At 43.1% G+C, this 13801-nt stretch overlaps 1 protein-coding gene across 2 annotated transcripts in view; it reads left to right on the top strand.

Annotated features, from left to right (window-relative positions):
* NLK (nemo like kinase) overlaps positions 1-13801 on the top strand; it is a 127351-nt gene that overhangs the window by 79096 nt on the left and 34454 nt on the right. The window lies entirely within an intron of this gene.

Below are 13801 nucleotides of genomic sequence, written 5' to 3'. Positions count from 1 at the left end.
TATTTCTCTCTTCTGTGCATTGCCTGTGCATAGTATTTTGTAAACTAGACCTATACACTCACTCAGATCTATACATGTATGGACTTCAAAGGAGGTATATCTAGAAGAAAGCTGCACTACAACATCCTTAAAGGAAGCCTGTTACCGTGGCTGCCGGGGTGGAGCCCCTTATACGTACCCCCTCCTTGAAGTCCTGGACCCTGTCCCGCTTCAGAGACATCCCCGCCGGAAGCCGTGCGCGCGCTCGCCAGAGATGAGTCTGACGCCCATGGAGAATGACTGTGTCAGACTCCTCTCTGGTGAGCGCGCGCACGGCTTACGATAGGGGATTTCTTGGAAGCGGGACGGGGTCCGGGACTTCAAGAGGGGGATAAGTATAAGGGGGTCGGATAGGCTTCACCTCGACAGTCGGGATGACAGGTTGCCTTTAAAGGCTTACTTCGTAAAAATCTTTTTCTTTCAAATCAACTAGTTTCAGAAAACTATATAGATTTGTAGTTTGCTTCTATTTAAAAATCTCCAGTCTTCCAATACTTACCAGCTGCTGTATGTCTTGCAGTAAAAGGTGTTTTATTTTCAGTCTGACACAGTTCTCTCTGCAGGAAGTGTCCAGACCCACAAAATTCCCATACATTGCTCAAGATGGCATTAAACGAAATTACACTCACCCGCCCCAGTCCCTCTAGCAGTTCTTCCTGCTTTCATCTCACACTACAGACAACTGCTCTCTATCCAGCAAGAGCTGATAGCGAGGAACAAAGGCTTCTATTCATCTGACTAGTTGCCCTTCTGCCAGCTTGACACCACCTTTCACTCCTACATCTGTGTAAAAATAGGTTTTATGACCAGTCATGAATAAGAAAACAAATCAAGTCAACATCTGCTGTTCTGTCATTTTTTTCATTACTTTGAAATTAATTTTAAAGGAGAAGTCCGGCCAAAACTATTTTTTAATATGTTATTACTTATGGAAAGGTAGACAAATTTCTAATGTACATTAATTATGGGAAATGCACATATATGGCTATTTCCCTTAATTTAGTAGATCAGGGAGACTTCAGATTCTCTAAAAAAAAAACGTGACTTCACGAACCGGGGGTGTAATTACAATGGAGTGTCCAGCATGAGTACCATTGACTTCTATATATAGTGCACCCCCGCTGGACACTCCATTGGAATTACAATGGATGTGTATGTAAGTGTAATATACAGTATGTTTTCGATTTAATACATTTATGGAATACTTTGGGGAGCAAGTGTCCTTGCTCCCCAAAGTAATCCATAAATGTATTTAACCAGTAAGTTTGGAGGACACCGAGCAGGGAGGGAGAGAAGTGCATCTACCTCCCCCCTCCCTCCCTGCTCGGTGCTGCTGTGCCAAATATACACAGTACTACTCCCCCATTATCTGCTCATATTCTGAGCAGATAATGGGTGAGTGGTACCTGTGCTATCCCCAGAACGAACGCTGCCGCCACACAGCTGCTTGTCACAAGAGCTTCAGGATGCCCCCTCCGCTGCTCCCCCTTCTCCTCCCAGCTAACAAGTTCTTACTATTGTGCCGATCATCACCGCCGCTTACCGCCTCTGCTCTCTGCGCCCACATACTGCTTCCCGGTCCGCACTGCATGCCGGCCGGGGACAGGAAGCACTGGGAGCGCCGTGTTCCCTGCGGGGTGGGGGTGCTTCCTGTCCCCGGCATGCAGTGCGTACCGGGAAGCGGTATGTGGGCGCAGAGAGCAGCGGTGGAGAGAGACGGGAAGCGGCGGCGATGATCGGCGCGATAGTTAGAACTTGTTAGCTGGGAGGAGGAGGGGGAGCGGCGGAGGGGGCATCCTGAAGCTCTTGTGACAAGCAGCTGTGCGGCGGCAGCGTTCGTTCTGGGGATAGCACAGGTACCACTCACCCATTATCTGCTCATAATATGAGCAGATAATGGGGGAGTAGTACTGTGTATATGTGGCAGCAGCACCGAGCATGGAGGGGGGAGGTAGATGCACTTCTCTCCCTCCCTGCTCGGTGTCCTCCAAACGTACTGGTTAAATACATTTATGGATTACTTTGGGGAGCAAGGACACTTGCTCCCCAAAGTATTCCATAAAGGTATTCAATTGAAAACATACTGTATATTACATTCACATACACATCCATTGTAATTCCAATGGAGTGTCCAGCAGGGGCGCACTATATATAGAAGTCAATGGTACCCCTGCTGGAAGTCTCCCTGATCTACTAAATTAAGGGAAATAGCCCTATATGTGCATTTCCCATAATTAATGTACATTAGAAATTTGTCTACCTTTTCATAAGTAATAACATATTAAAAAATAGTTTTGGCCGGAGTTGTCCTTTTAAGTGCCCTGTATGTCAGATCTGCTCGGCAGGTGTATCTCCCTACAACCCCTTCTTGTTCATGGATGGGGTGAATGCAATGGAGTATGCTCAGACCCTTAGTCAGATCCCTGCAGTTTAACCCCTAGATGCTTTAGTCAGTGGTAACTGCAGTGACTGGTTAGGTTTTGACAGGTACTGGTCCTTTTATGCCTCAGATTGGCATCCCTGCAGTTGTTGATTGTAGCTGAGGTCTTTTAAAAGCTCCTGCGGCTGCCTTGTGACATATCTCCTGTTAGACTTCGCCATAAGTATAATGTGACAAGGAGACCAGCAGTTTGACAGTATACTGCAATATATCAGTGTTGCAGTCTACTGTGATCAAACAGCCACGTTTTTAAAATGGTACCGATATGTTACAGTGGTCAGAATTGCTATCCAAAGGTTTTATTTTAGTAAAATATAACAAAATCTATATAAATTGTATATTACTGTAATGGTACTGACCTGCAGAATAAATATAACATGAGCTTCACCACACAGAGTGTGGAAAAAATGGAGCCCAAAATAAAAAAAATTGAGTTAAGGAGTTAAAGGAGTCTGATATTTTTTTCAAAAGTGAGGGGAGGAGGTGGCTGAACATAACATGCACCTACCTCCCCGGGTGCAGCGCATGGGTCAGCTGTCCTCCGCTCCGGACTTCTCCTATAAAGAGGATGTACTATCAGGTACATCCTCATTACACATGAATCGAATGGCGCTGGCACAGGGAAGCCGGTGCCGCGGTCCTTTTTTTATTCTAATCGAGCCACCTTGTGGAGGGGCAGGGGTCCCCTCCCACTGTGGCGGGCTGGCCCGCCTCCAGTGCTTCACCCCGGTTTGGTAACCATGAATAGAGTGGCGCTGTGTGCGGGAACCAGAATGTGGTTCAAAAAAAGGGACAGCAGCACCGGCCTCCCTGTGCCGGCGGCGTTCGATTCATGTGTAGTTTTGAAGTGTACCTGATGGTACATCCTCTTTCAGTGCATCGGCATATTCTGATGACACCTTAAATATGACACACACACCTAAGAGGTGAATAATGAGCTCTCAATCTTTCCGCTTTTATATTAACCCACCAGTTTGAGTCAAATATATATGTTACCAGTGGCAGCTGCCATTTTGTATGTCTGAACCAATTGAGAGCAACTTTTGTTGCCTCCATTATGGATGCAACCTTTCCCCTTGAGGTGTAACACACTAGCGGCATTGAAGCCTTTGTTGAATTACTCCCATTGCTTCTCAATCACCGTAGCTTTTAAGTGAGAAGCTGGCCTTTTATCAGTCGTACGCCTGTTCCCTGTTGATTACTGTGCTACAAATGTAATGGAGTGTTAATGGGAAGTAGTGAAACAGACCTTCACATTTCTAATGGAGCCAAGCTGTAAAATCAATATATGAGTTCTAAATAGCAGGAATTAATGCTATATAGTTTCAATGTGCAAAAGACTGCAGAGTGGATTTATTAAATATCCTCTCTATTATTTCTAAACACGTGATGAGTGCAGGCATGTTATGGAGGGATCTGCACACCCGAGGTGTCCTAGGCTTTATATTAACATATACATGTTCTGCCAAGCCATTGTTCTTGACCACTCCAGGTCCCCATCCAACACATATTGTTTTGTTTTTGTTTGGCTTTTAATGATTTAATTTTTTTTTACATTTTAAATTACTTACAACAGCCATACATCAGCCCATACAAGTACAAGAACAATGTAACAAAACACAACCAGTCTCGTCTTGCGGCTATACCATACTTATCATAAAAGTATTTCTTCGTGTACACACTGTATCTACATAGCATCCACATATAAAGCCCAAACATGTACCATACGGGGCATTATCTCTAGTAGCTGAATCTCCTCCAACGTGATCCTGCCATGGGAGCCATAGTGCGGGCCATTTTCAGCCATTATACAGGTCAACACAGAGCTGGCTACAGAGGAGTTGAGACTGATTTATAGGAGTTGTACAGAAGTGAAAAAAACTATTTACAGCTTGTGTTGTATTTCCATTTATTTAAAGGGCATCTGCATGCTCTGTAACATCCCCAGAACTCAAGTGTCAAGGAGGTGTTGCTGAACGGTGGCATGCATGCCTACTCCCTTCCCCACCCCTCCCTGCCCTGCATGCTTGATGTACTGGGCTCAGTGCTGGAAGCCAGGGAAAATAGGGAAAGAAGGAGACATACTGCAACTGGGCAACACCTCCTTAACACTTCAGTCTGAAAGGAAAATCTTTTTTTATGACTTTGCAAACGGCCATCAGAGGCCTCATTGTTGTATTCTCCTATAAGCTGCACCCTGACAAAGGACTTTGAGGCAATATAGAAATAGAAATACTACTAATACTACTACTTTGTATCATGTAGAACTAGAGAAACGAACATGCAATTTATGTATCCAGGAACCCCCCTGGGAGATGTTGTTGCGTGAGCTGACAATGCTAGTACCACTAGTACCATGTTTCAAATACAGTAGTATAGGAGACGGCTAGGATTAAAGGCACTCTTCTCTAACACTCTGCTTACCTCTATGCAGGTAATTTCTACCATTGCAGTTTTCTCAAGATCTGAATGTTTGCCAGGTTCCTATTCCCAGTAGGAGATTTCAGCTCTCCCCAAAGATTTCCAATTGGATTGAGGGCAGGACTTGTTGTTGGCCAGTTTACAACAGCCCTTTTTTCCTTCCTAACCATTCATCTGTACAGTAGGATGTGTGCTTAAGAGCTTTATCCTATTTTAGGACCTATTTTGTTTGACTCAGAACTAGTTTCCTTACACTAGGGAGCATTTTTTCCTCTAAAATGCTCTGATAATCCTTTAATTTTATTGTTTCTGTAACACATTAAAGTCCTAGAGGCAGCATTCAACTTCTGCAGCCAGGGGAGTCAAATTTTGAACGTACGGTTTAGAGGAACATCTCCACTCGACACTAATTGTTAATTCAAATAACCCCCTTTTTTCCATATTGAAAAAAGGTGGAAATGCCCAAACTATTAAAATGTAATGTTTATGATCCCACATGCTGCACAGTGTAAATGAAGAAATACCAAACTCTCTAGTCCTAATGCTGAGATCAGGGCTTGTGTAACCAGAGGCGTAGCTACAGCAGTCGCAGCTGTGACCTGGCCCGCCAGCCAGGGGGGGCTCCGGCTTGGCCCCCCTTGCCACCTAACTGTGTCCCCATCTTGTGTGGCCTAACTGCCTCCATCCATGGGTCACACAGACCTGTGGATGCAGGCTACAGTTTAACTGTAAATGCCGGAGCCAGGAGGGGCCACCCTGTACTGCTCACTTCAGATCCGGGACACTACAGCTGCCGTCTGCAGGACCGAGGCCCCTCCCCTAAGCCGGGTCACAGTGCGGTACTGTTACCTTCCATGTGCCCAGGGCCTTACCACCAATGGGGAGAAGAGCTTTTCCTCTGGCAGGGTGATCTGTGTATGGATGGGGTGATCTGTGTATGGTTTGTATGATCTGTGTATGGATGATCAGTGTATGGATGGGATGATCAGTGTATGGGTGATCCGTGTATGGATGGGGTGATCTGTGCATGGATGGGGTGATCTGTGTATGGCTAATCAGTGGCATAGCGATAGGGGTTGCAGAGGTTGCCTGTTTCCCTGACAGTTCATGATGGGAGTTCTAGGTCTGCAGCATGTGGCTCTCCAGGTTGCAGAACTACAAAACCCATTATGCCCTACTGATAGTTCATGATGGGATTTGTAGTTTTACAGTCTGTCACCGATTGCAGAACTACAACACCCATTATGTACTGCTGACCGTTCATGATGGGAGTTGTAGTTTTTCAGCTGGAGAGTTAAAGATTGGGAAAGCTATTAGGGAATGACACAGTACATTAATTATAGGAGACACAGCGGCACAGTACGTGAGGGGATACAGAGGCAAAGTACATGAGGGGACACAGCCTCACAGTAGAAGAGGTGGAGGCAGTGGCAGTACATTAGGGAGACAGTGACAGTTATTTGGACATGGTGGCACATTAGGAGGCGTCACCTTAGAGTAATTGGATACAACGTTCTTTTGGCCTCTGACTGCGCCTGATGGGGAGGAATATGGGGGGGTGGGGGGCTTGGCGCATGCTAAAATTTTGCAACGGGGCCCATGAGCCTTTAGCTACGCCCCTGTGTGTAACCCTGCAATTCCCAACCCAGCCATTGGTGGCAGCAGGGGGGACATGTTGCGTCATACAAGACATTTTATAGTCGTATAGTATAGTAGTTATATTACTGTGTTTGTTAGCTGGAATTCCCCTTTAATCAAAGATTAAAAAAGAGGTGCAGATCTTTCCCTTGAAGTTTATCTCCTATTAAGGTTTTTGCTAAATTAACAGCCCGTAATTCCCATTCCCCTGCCTTCAGGCTCTTATTGTGTTCTGAAACACATCCCCAGTAATACAGTGTATAGAAGATAATGGAAGAGATGGAGGATTCTTGTGGCTATCTGTACACTTACATTCCGGCATGGGAGGTAAATAGGGTATTATAAATGTATAACTCTATTACAACCAGCTCACTTCTATCAGATATAAGCTGAAGGTTTATTTTTAAAGGCTCAATCCTGTTAACGTAAGAGAAGCTGACATTTCGTGTAAATGTCCATTATCCGCTGAATTGTTGTAATACCTGTGCAGTTAATGCTCTGGCGGAATTTATGGACTTCATTATTTCCATCCATAAAGAGTTCAATGTATTGAAGTTGCCTGAAGGAGACTGCACTGACAAATGTACCAGAACGGAGTAAAATATCACACACCCTGTTAACGGTGTGACGGTAGCGTGCCCTGTTGTTAAATATATTTATGCTGCACAACAAATCTGCTACCAAGAAATAAAAGCTTTAATGCAGGGCTAGTCTGGTTACATATTTTTATATTGTGCAAAACATTGTAACTTGGGCAGCAGTAAAAAAAAAAAGCAAAAACACATATATAGAGAAAGAGTTATGAGCAACACTATAGGCACCCTGATGTTTAGTATAAGGAAATAATAAAAAAAAAGGGCTATATACCAACTTTGTATCCTTTTAGAGTATCTTAATAGCATTGCTAGCCAGTATGAAGCCATCTTAACCATTCTTGGGTTTGCTCAAACCTAGTATCCTTAAAGGGGTTATCCAGTGCTTAAAGGGGCTATCCACTTTTGCACCACTCTTGTCTCCAGATTGGGAGGGGTTTGAAACTCCGTTCCGAAGTAAATGGAGCTTAATTGCAAACCACACCTGAACTGGAGACAAGAGTGGGGCTAAAGTGGCCATGTTTTTGTAGCGCTGGATAACCCCTTCAAATGCAGATTTCACTCCTATGCTGTGATAATCCTAGGATATTCAAGGCATCTGGCCCCAGCAAAGCAGCCTTACTACATTATAGATTCCCCTGTTCCTATTGTAGGTAGGAAGCACTATTCTTTACAGGATAAATTTTGTCAGGCATGAACACCATAGTGGCATGCATTGTCGAAGAGCTTTAGTTTTGGTTTCATCTGCCCACAGAGCCCTTTTCTCAGAAGGATTGTGGTTTGTTTGTGTAAAAAGGTTAAGTTGCTCTTTTGTATGCCTTGTTTTATAGTTAATATATTGGCGCTATATGTTGTTCCAGAGCTGCAGCCATGGGCAGATAACTGATGTAAAGCAAGATAAAGCAAATGATACCTATCTTCAGTAGTTGATGACTGTTTGCAAAGTTATAAAATCATGTTTTCCTTCAAAGCTTAGGTGTCAGAAAAGCAGTGCTGAGCTACAGCATGCAGGAATCCTCCCTCCCAGTAGAGATTAGCATAACTCAAGCATGCTTCAGTTGTGCTCATCTCTACTTCCCACCCCTCCTTGTCTTAAATGATTGATGTGTAAAGCTTTATGCTGGCTCCACTATACATCATTGGTAAACATGACTGAGTATACTCAGTCATTCCACAGGGAGGGGGAGGCTGAGCTGTGAGTTTCATTTATTGGAATCCTTATTGGTGTCACCTTTTACTGTAATATTACAGCAACCTTCTTATCTTGGAAAGAACAGAAAGTCTCAGCTTCGTTTTAGGCCTGGTGGTGGGAATGAAAGAGGAAAAATTTAATTTAATTTATTACAACATAAAATTGAAAATTAAATAAATAATCACCAAAAATTCTTTAACATGTTTAAAATTTGATTTAAATGGGTTATGCAGCATTAGAAAAACATGGCCACTTTTTTCCAGAGACAACAAGACTTTCGTCTTCAGTTCAGGTGTGGTTTGCAATCAAGCTCCATTCACTTTAATGGAACGGAGTTATGGTGCGTTTACACAGACAGATTTATCTGACAGATCTTTGAAGCCAAAACCAGGAACAGACTATAAACAGGGATCAGGTCACATAGGAAAGACTGGGATCTATCCTCTTTTCAAATCCATTCCTGGCTTTGGCTTCCAAAATCTGTCAGATAAGTCTTTCTGTGTAAACGCACCCTTACAAGACCCCACCCAAACTGGAGACAAGAGTGGTGCTGTTTTTGAAAGAAAGTGGCCAGGTTTTTCTAACACTGTGAGAGGCTGGGTTCTCACTAAGTTTTTTTTTCATCAAAAAAACGGATGCATCTGGTTTTTTTTCCACTTTTTTTTTTTAACATGTATGAAAAATTGTGATGTGAACCCAGCCTAATCCCTTTAAACAATTCCCTTTTAATCTGTACTGTCAAACAAAAAAAACACACAGAAAAAAAAGTGAATGACATGACACTGAGCTCACCAGCCCCCAGCTAGCTGCCTTTTTCATCTTGTTGCTCCATTGTTTATAGTGAGAGTCTCTCTTTCAGTGGGAAAGGGGAAGAACCTAACCGAAAGCCTCTGCTGTAATGATTGGTCAGGCTCTTAATCCGGACCAATCAAATCATTGACATATCATTAAGGCATTTCAAAAGTTTCTTAAAGTCACAGTAACACTTTAAAGGGGTCATTTGGGATTCAAAAGGTGAATGAATGAAAAAGAGCTGTAATGCCAGAAACGGTCGATTGTCATGGGCAGCACTGTTTATGGCAGGGGTACTCAACAACTTTTAGTGAAGGTCCATTTACCAGGGTCTATTGTCAGGTGAAGGTCTGAGCTGAACATCATTAGTAAACGTGTTGTGCTCCCCAGTAGTATATACTCCCCCAGTAGTCTATAGTCCCCCTGTGCGCTCCCCCAGTAGTATAAATACCCCCCGCTTTGTGCTTTTCCTCCAATATAGTATTTAACATAAAAAAAAACACTTATACTCACCTTTGTCCGTGCGTCTCCCCTTCTCTTCTCTGCACTGCAGCGGCCACAAGAGGCCGCTCTTACCTTGTCCTGGCCACAAGAGTGACAAGGAGCAAATAGCTCCCTCTCTGTCAGTGCTACTGCGCAGTAACTGAGCGCTTGTTACGAGCGCTCATAGTTACTGTGCAGAGGGGAGCAGCGCAGCTCAGTATACAGGTATATTTATCTGCAGCAGGGGTCCGGGCAGCTGGCCAGTTGAGGACCCCTGGCTTATCGAAAGAAGTAGACTTGCCTTTCTTATTCTGGACAACCCCTTTAATGGTGTAAGATACTTTTAATTGAAATATCCCCAATGCGCACACGGAACAGATTTGTATGTTGGGGAGCTATGTAAGCATACTTTAATTTAAACTTTTTTCCTCTATTGCCGCTCCTGTGTATTCAGGCTCCAGTTGGTGTTTGTGTTCCCCAAAAGTATAGTTATTGAACCCTAATAATAGGAGCAAACAAAGTGCTTGAATATAATATCAGTTTTATTACCAGACTGGGAAAAATATGATGGTAGGGATGTTATGCCCTGCCATTTCCCACCATTTGTTTTTCGATGTGCCATACAGTTTAGCCCACGTCTCTTCCTTAGAACATACATTCTCTGAATTCACAGAATAAATCTGTGGGTAAAGGTCCCAGAAATGATCTAATGCTGAAGTTGTGAACATGGATCATTTATTTTCACTCGTCACCTGTTACACCAGCCATAAAAATAAATAGAAGTGCATGTGAATGAAATCTGCTGCTAGAGCCATGCCAGCTTTCCTGTCTGTTTCTCACATTTGCGGGCTTGAACGGAAGTTTTAACCCACTTGGGCACCATCTGTTTGAGAGGCTGTCACATCTAGAGGAAGCAGGAACATCAAACACGCTCGTCACTCATTCCTTTTCTGATGCCCTCATCACATTACCCGCAGACAATAATGGCATGGCTTCTTTTCACTTTAATGACACCACCAAGTCTTTCCGGTGAGTGCCACTTAGGGTACCCAAGGCCTGATGAGGGCCAGGTGCTGTTTAGCCCTTCATGTTATTTCAGCTGCTTTGGCAACATATAGTAGGTATACTATGGATTGCGTACGTTTTTCTTATTTGATTGTGTATCCAAGAGGCCAAAGGGAATGTATTGTGCCGTATCACTACCAGCTGCATAGACCATACCCAGTCTATTTAGAGTCCTTTATCAAAAAAAAGTATCCCAGCTGAATACTTCAGTCGTCTTGTTTTTCCACTCACATCTGACCTACTAAAACAAAGAAGATCATTTTCTTAGATCATTTCTTCTGAGAAACCAGGGCTTAAGCTTTTGGCTTCTGATTGGACCTAATTACATCAGGAGTGAGGCAGAGCCGAGACATAATGGTCTGTCAGATGGAAGGTTTTTTTTTTGTTTCCCCGCTCACTTTTGGCTTTTTTTTTCTTCTCAATTATCTGTGCAGTTTCTGCTGAGAAATATAATGATGTCTTAGTTTCATTTGTTTGTGTTTCCTGTTCTGTATTTCATTTATCTTTCCCTACCAAAAACCTGTGTGTTATTTACACTTGACAGAGATTGTAACCAGGGTCGTCTAATGTCTGCAGATTGGATTTTGTGGAGATTTTTGATGAAAGTGATGTGATCTAATTTTACATCTTACTATCTGTATTATAAGACTGAAGACAGTTGCAGTTTTCCTACTGACTAGTAATAAGCTGTGACTTCCTGTTCTATAGAGAGAACTTATCACCAGTCTCCACCTTGTCAGCACAAATAGCATTGCATTGAAACTTTGCACTAATATATAGGTAAGATGTAGAGATGAGCGAACCGGGTTCGGGTTCGAGTCGATCTTGACAGTCGATCTTCGGCATTTGATTAGCTGGGCCTGCTGAACTTGGATAAAGCTCTAATGTTGTCTGGAAAACATGGATACAGCCAATGACTATATCCATGTTTTCAACATAGCCTTAGGGCTTTATCCAAGTTCAGCAGCCACCGCTAATCAAATGACAAAAGTTCGGGTTCGAATCGACTCGAGCATGCTCCAGGTTCGCTCATGTCTAGTAAGATGGGATCCACCTTTCATAAAAGGGGATGTAACTGCTCCCCTCCTCCCCTTTCTTCCTTTCTCTCCCAAAAGTCAATGAGTCTGTTTGCTATGTCCGTGGGGCTGCTGTAAGAAAGCTGAGGCAATATGGCTGCCCCCATAATATTTACATTTCTGTAATGGCTCTGATCGGTAAGAAAAAATAAAAAGTAGGTGAGGATTTAGTTTGCTTAAAGGGAACCTGTTGCAACTCTAGACCTGTCTGTTTTAGTACATTCTCGTATTCCCCATGAAAGAACAATTTTGGAACACCTTTTCTTAGTGTTTTGTGATGTGCTCTCTTTCTGTTACTCTTAGTAACATGGGACCAATGTTATTCAATGACCCAGTGCACACATCTGTACAAGTGTATGGGGTCGCCATCCGTGTCGCAAAAAAAAACAAACTGCTGTAACGTGGACCACAGATGAATATTCGTAGTGTGGTCCACGGAGGCGGGCTGCACTACCAATTTGGGAATGTGGCCTACTTTTACTAGTAATTAGAGATGAGCGAACCTCGAGCATGCTTAAGTTCATCCGAACCCGAACGTTCGGTATTTGATTAGCGGGGGCTGCTGAAATTAGATAAAGCTCTAAGGTTGTCTGGAAAACATGGATACAGCCAATGGCTATATCCATGTTTTCCACATAGCCTTAGGGCTTTATCCAACTTCAGCAGCCACCGCTAATCAAATGCCGAACGCTCGGGTTCGGATGAACTGGAGCATGCTTGAGGTTCGCTCATCTCTGCTAGTAATGTATGACTGAATTACCAACTGGGTGTAACTGGTTCATAATCTGGCATTGTCAGCTCTAATTGGATAATGTCAGACAGTGTAGGGATACGCCTCCAGGTGGAAACACCCACTTGGTTGTTCATTTATTAATTTCTAGGAAGAATAACAGAGGAACAGCACATCACAGAGCTATAAAAAAAAAAAAAAAAGTGACCCAGAATCGTTGTTTCATTTGCATTGTATGTATTTGCTAAAACTGGTCAGTAGTGGTGACGGGTCCTCTTTAAAGAAAAGAGAATTCCTCTTTAATGAATGCCATATATTGGACTGTGTGCGAGACCATCAATGTTACAGAAATGTAGAGAAACCAGATTGGATGCATGTCACCAGCACATCATCTCCCTGGAAGTTTTTTTTCTTTTTCAGATTTTGTTAAAGACTTGTGTTGTTCATATTTTATTGTACGCCTGAGTTACTTTTTAACAAATATAAATATATTATGTATGAGCTACCTAAAGGGTTGTGCATCTTGGATAATCCAATGTAAATTTTGTATTTGGTATAAAGGTGACACTGAACACTTTCTCTATATGATGCTCCCGAATGGCCGAAACACTACGCTACTGAAATGACATCTTTGTCAGTGCAGTGCGGCAGTGCTCTGGCCCTTCAGGAGCTTGCTGCAACATATGTTGGTGCAACTATTACTGTGAGTCTTTCATTCACAGCGGTGTGTTCTTTCTGTGAAATGCGTCCAGCACATGGACCGTGTTTCATGGACCAAACATAGTTGTGTGATTCAGTCGTAAGGGGGACTCCGACAGGAATTTTTTCCCCCCAAACCATATGGTGCCAGAGAGAGATGGAAATTAGTGAATTACTTGTATTAAAAAAAAATCTCAATCGTTCATTTACTTATCAGCTGCTGTATGTTCTTCAGGAAGTGGTGTATTCTTTGCTGTCTGAAACAGTGCTCTCTGCTGCCATCTCTGTCCATTACAGGAACTGTCTGGATCAGTAGAAAATCCCCATTGAAAACCTTTCCTGCTTTGGACAGTTCAATGTCACTTCCTGCAGGACATAAACCACCGGATAAGTACTGGAAGGCTTGAGATTTTTTTATAGTAGAAATTTACATTTGTATAGTTTTCTGACACCAGTTCATCTGAAAACATTTTTTAAATTATTTTTAAGGTCCCAAATCAATAACTGATGGCCGAACTATTGACTGTCCGTTTGTTATTGGTAACAATGTCCGTGCAACCCTTGCTAAACGATTATTGGGCCCTGTAAACAAGCTCCAACTACCAGATCAGCGCTCATGAACAATGGCCACGG

The sequence above is a fragment of the Dendropsophus ebraccatus genome, chromosome 11 (assembly GCF_027789765.1).
Source record: "Dendropsophus ebraccatus isolate aDenEbr1 chromosome 11, aDenEbr1.pat, whole genome shotgun sequence".
Classification (NCBI taxonomy): Eukaryota; Metazoa; Chordata; class Amphibia; order Anura; family Hylidae; genus Dendropsophus; species Dendropsophus ebraccatus.
This window is presented reverse-complemented; position numbering and strand designations above follow the sequence as displayed.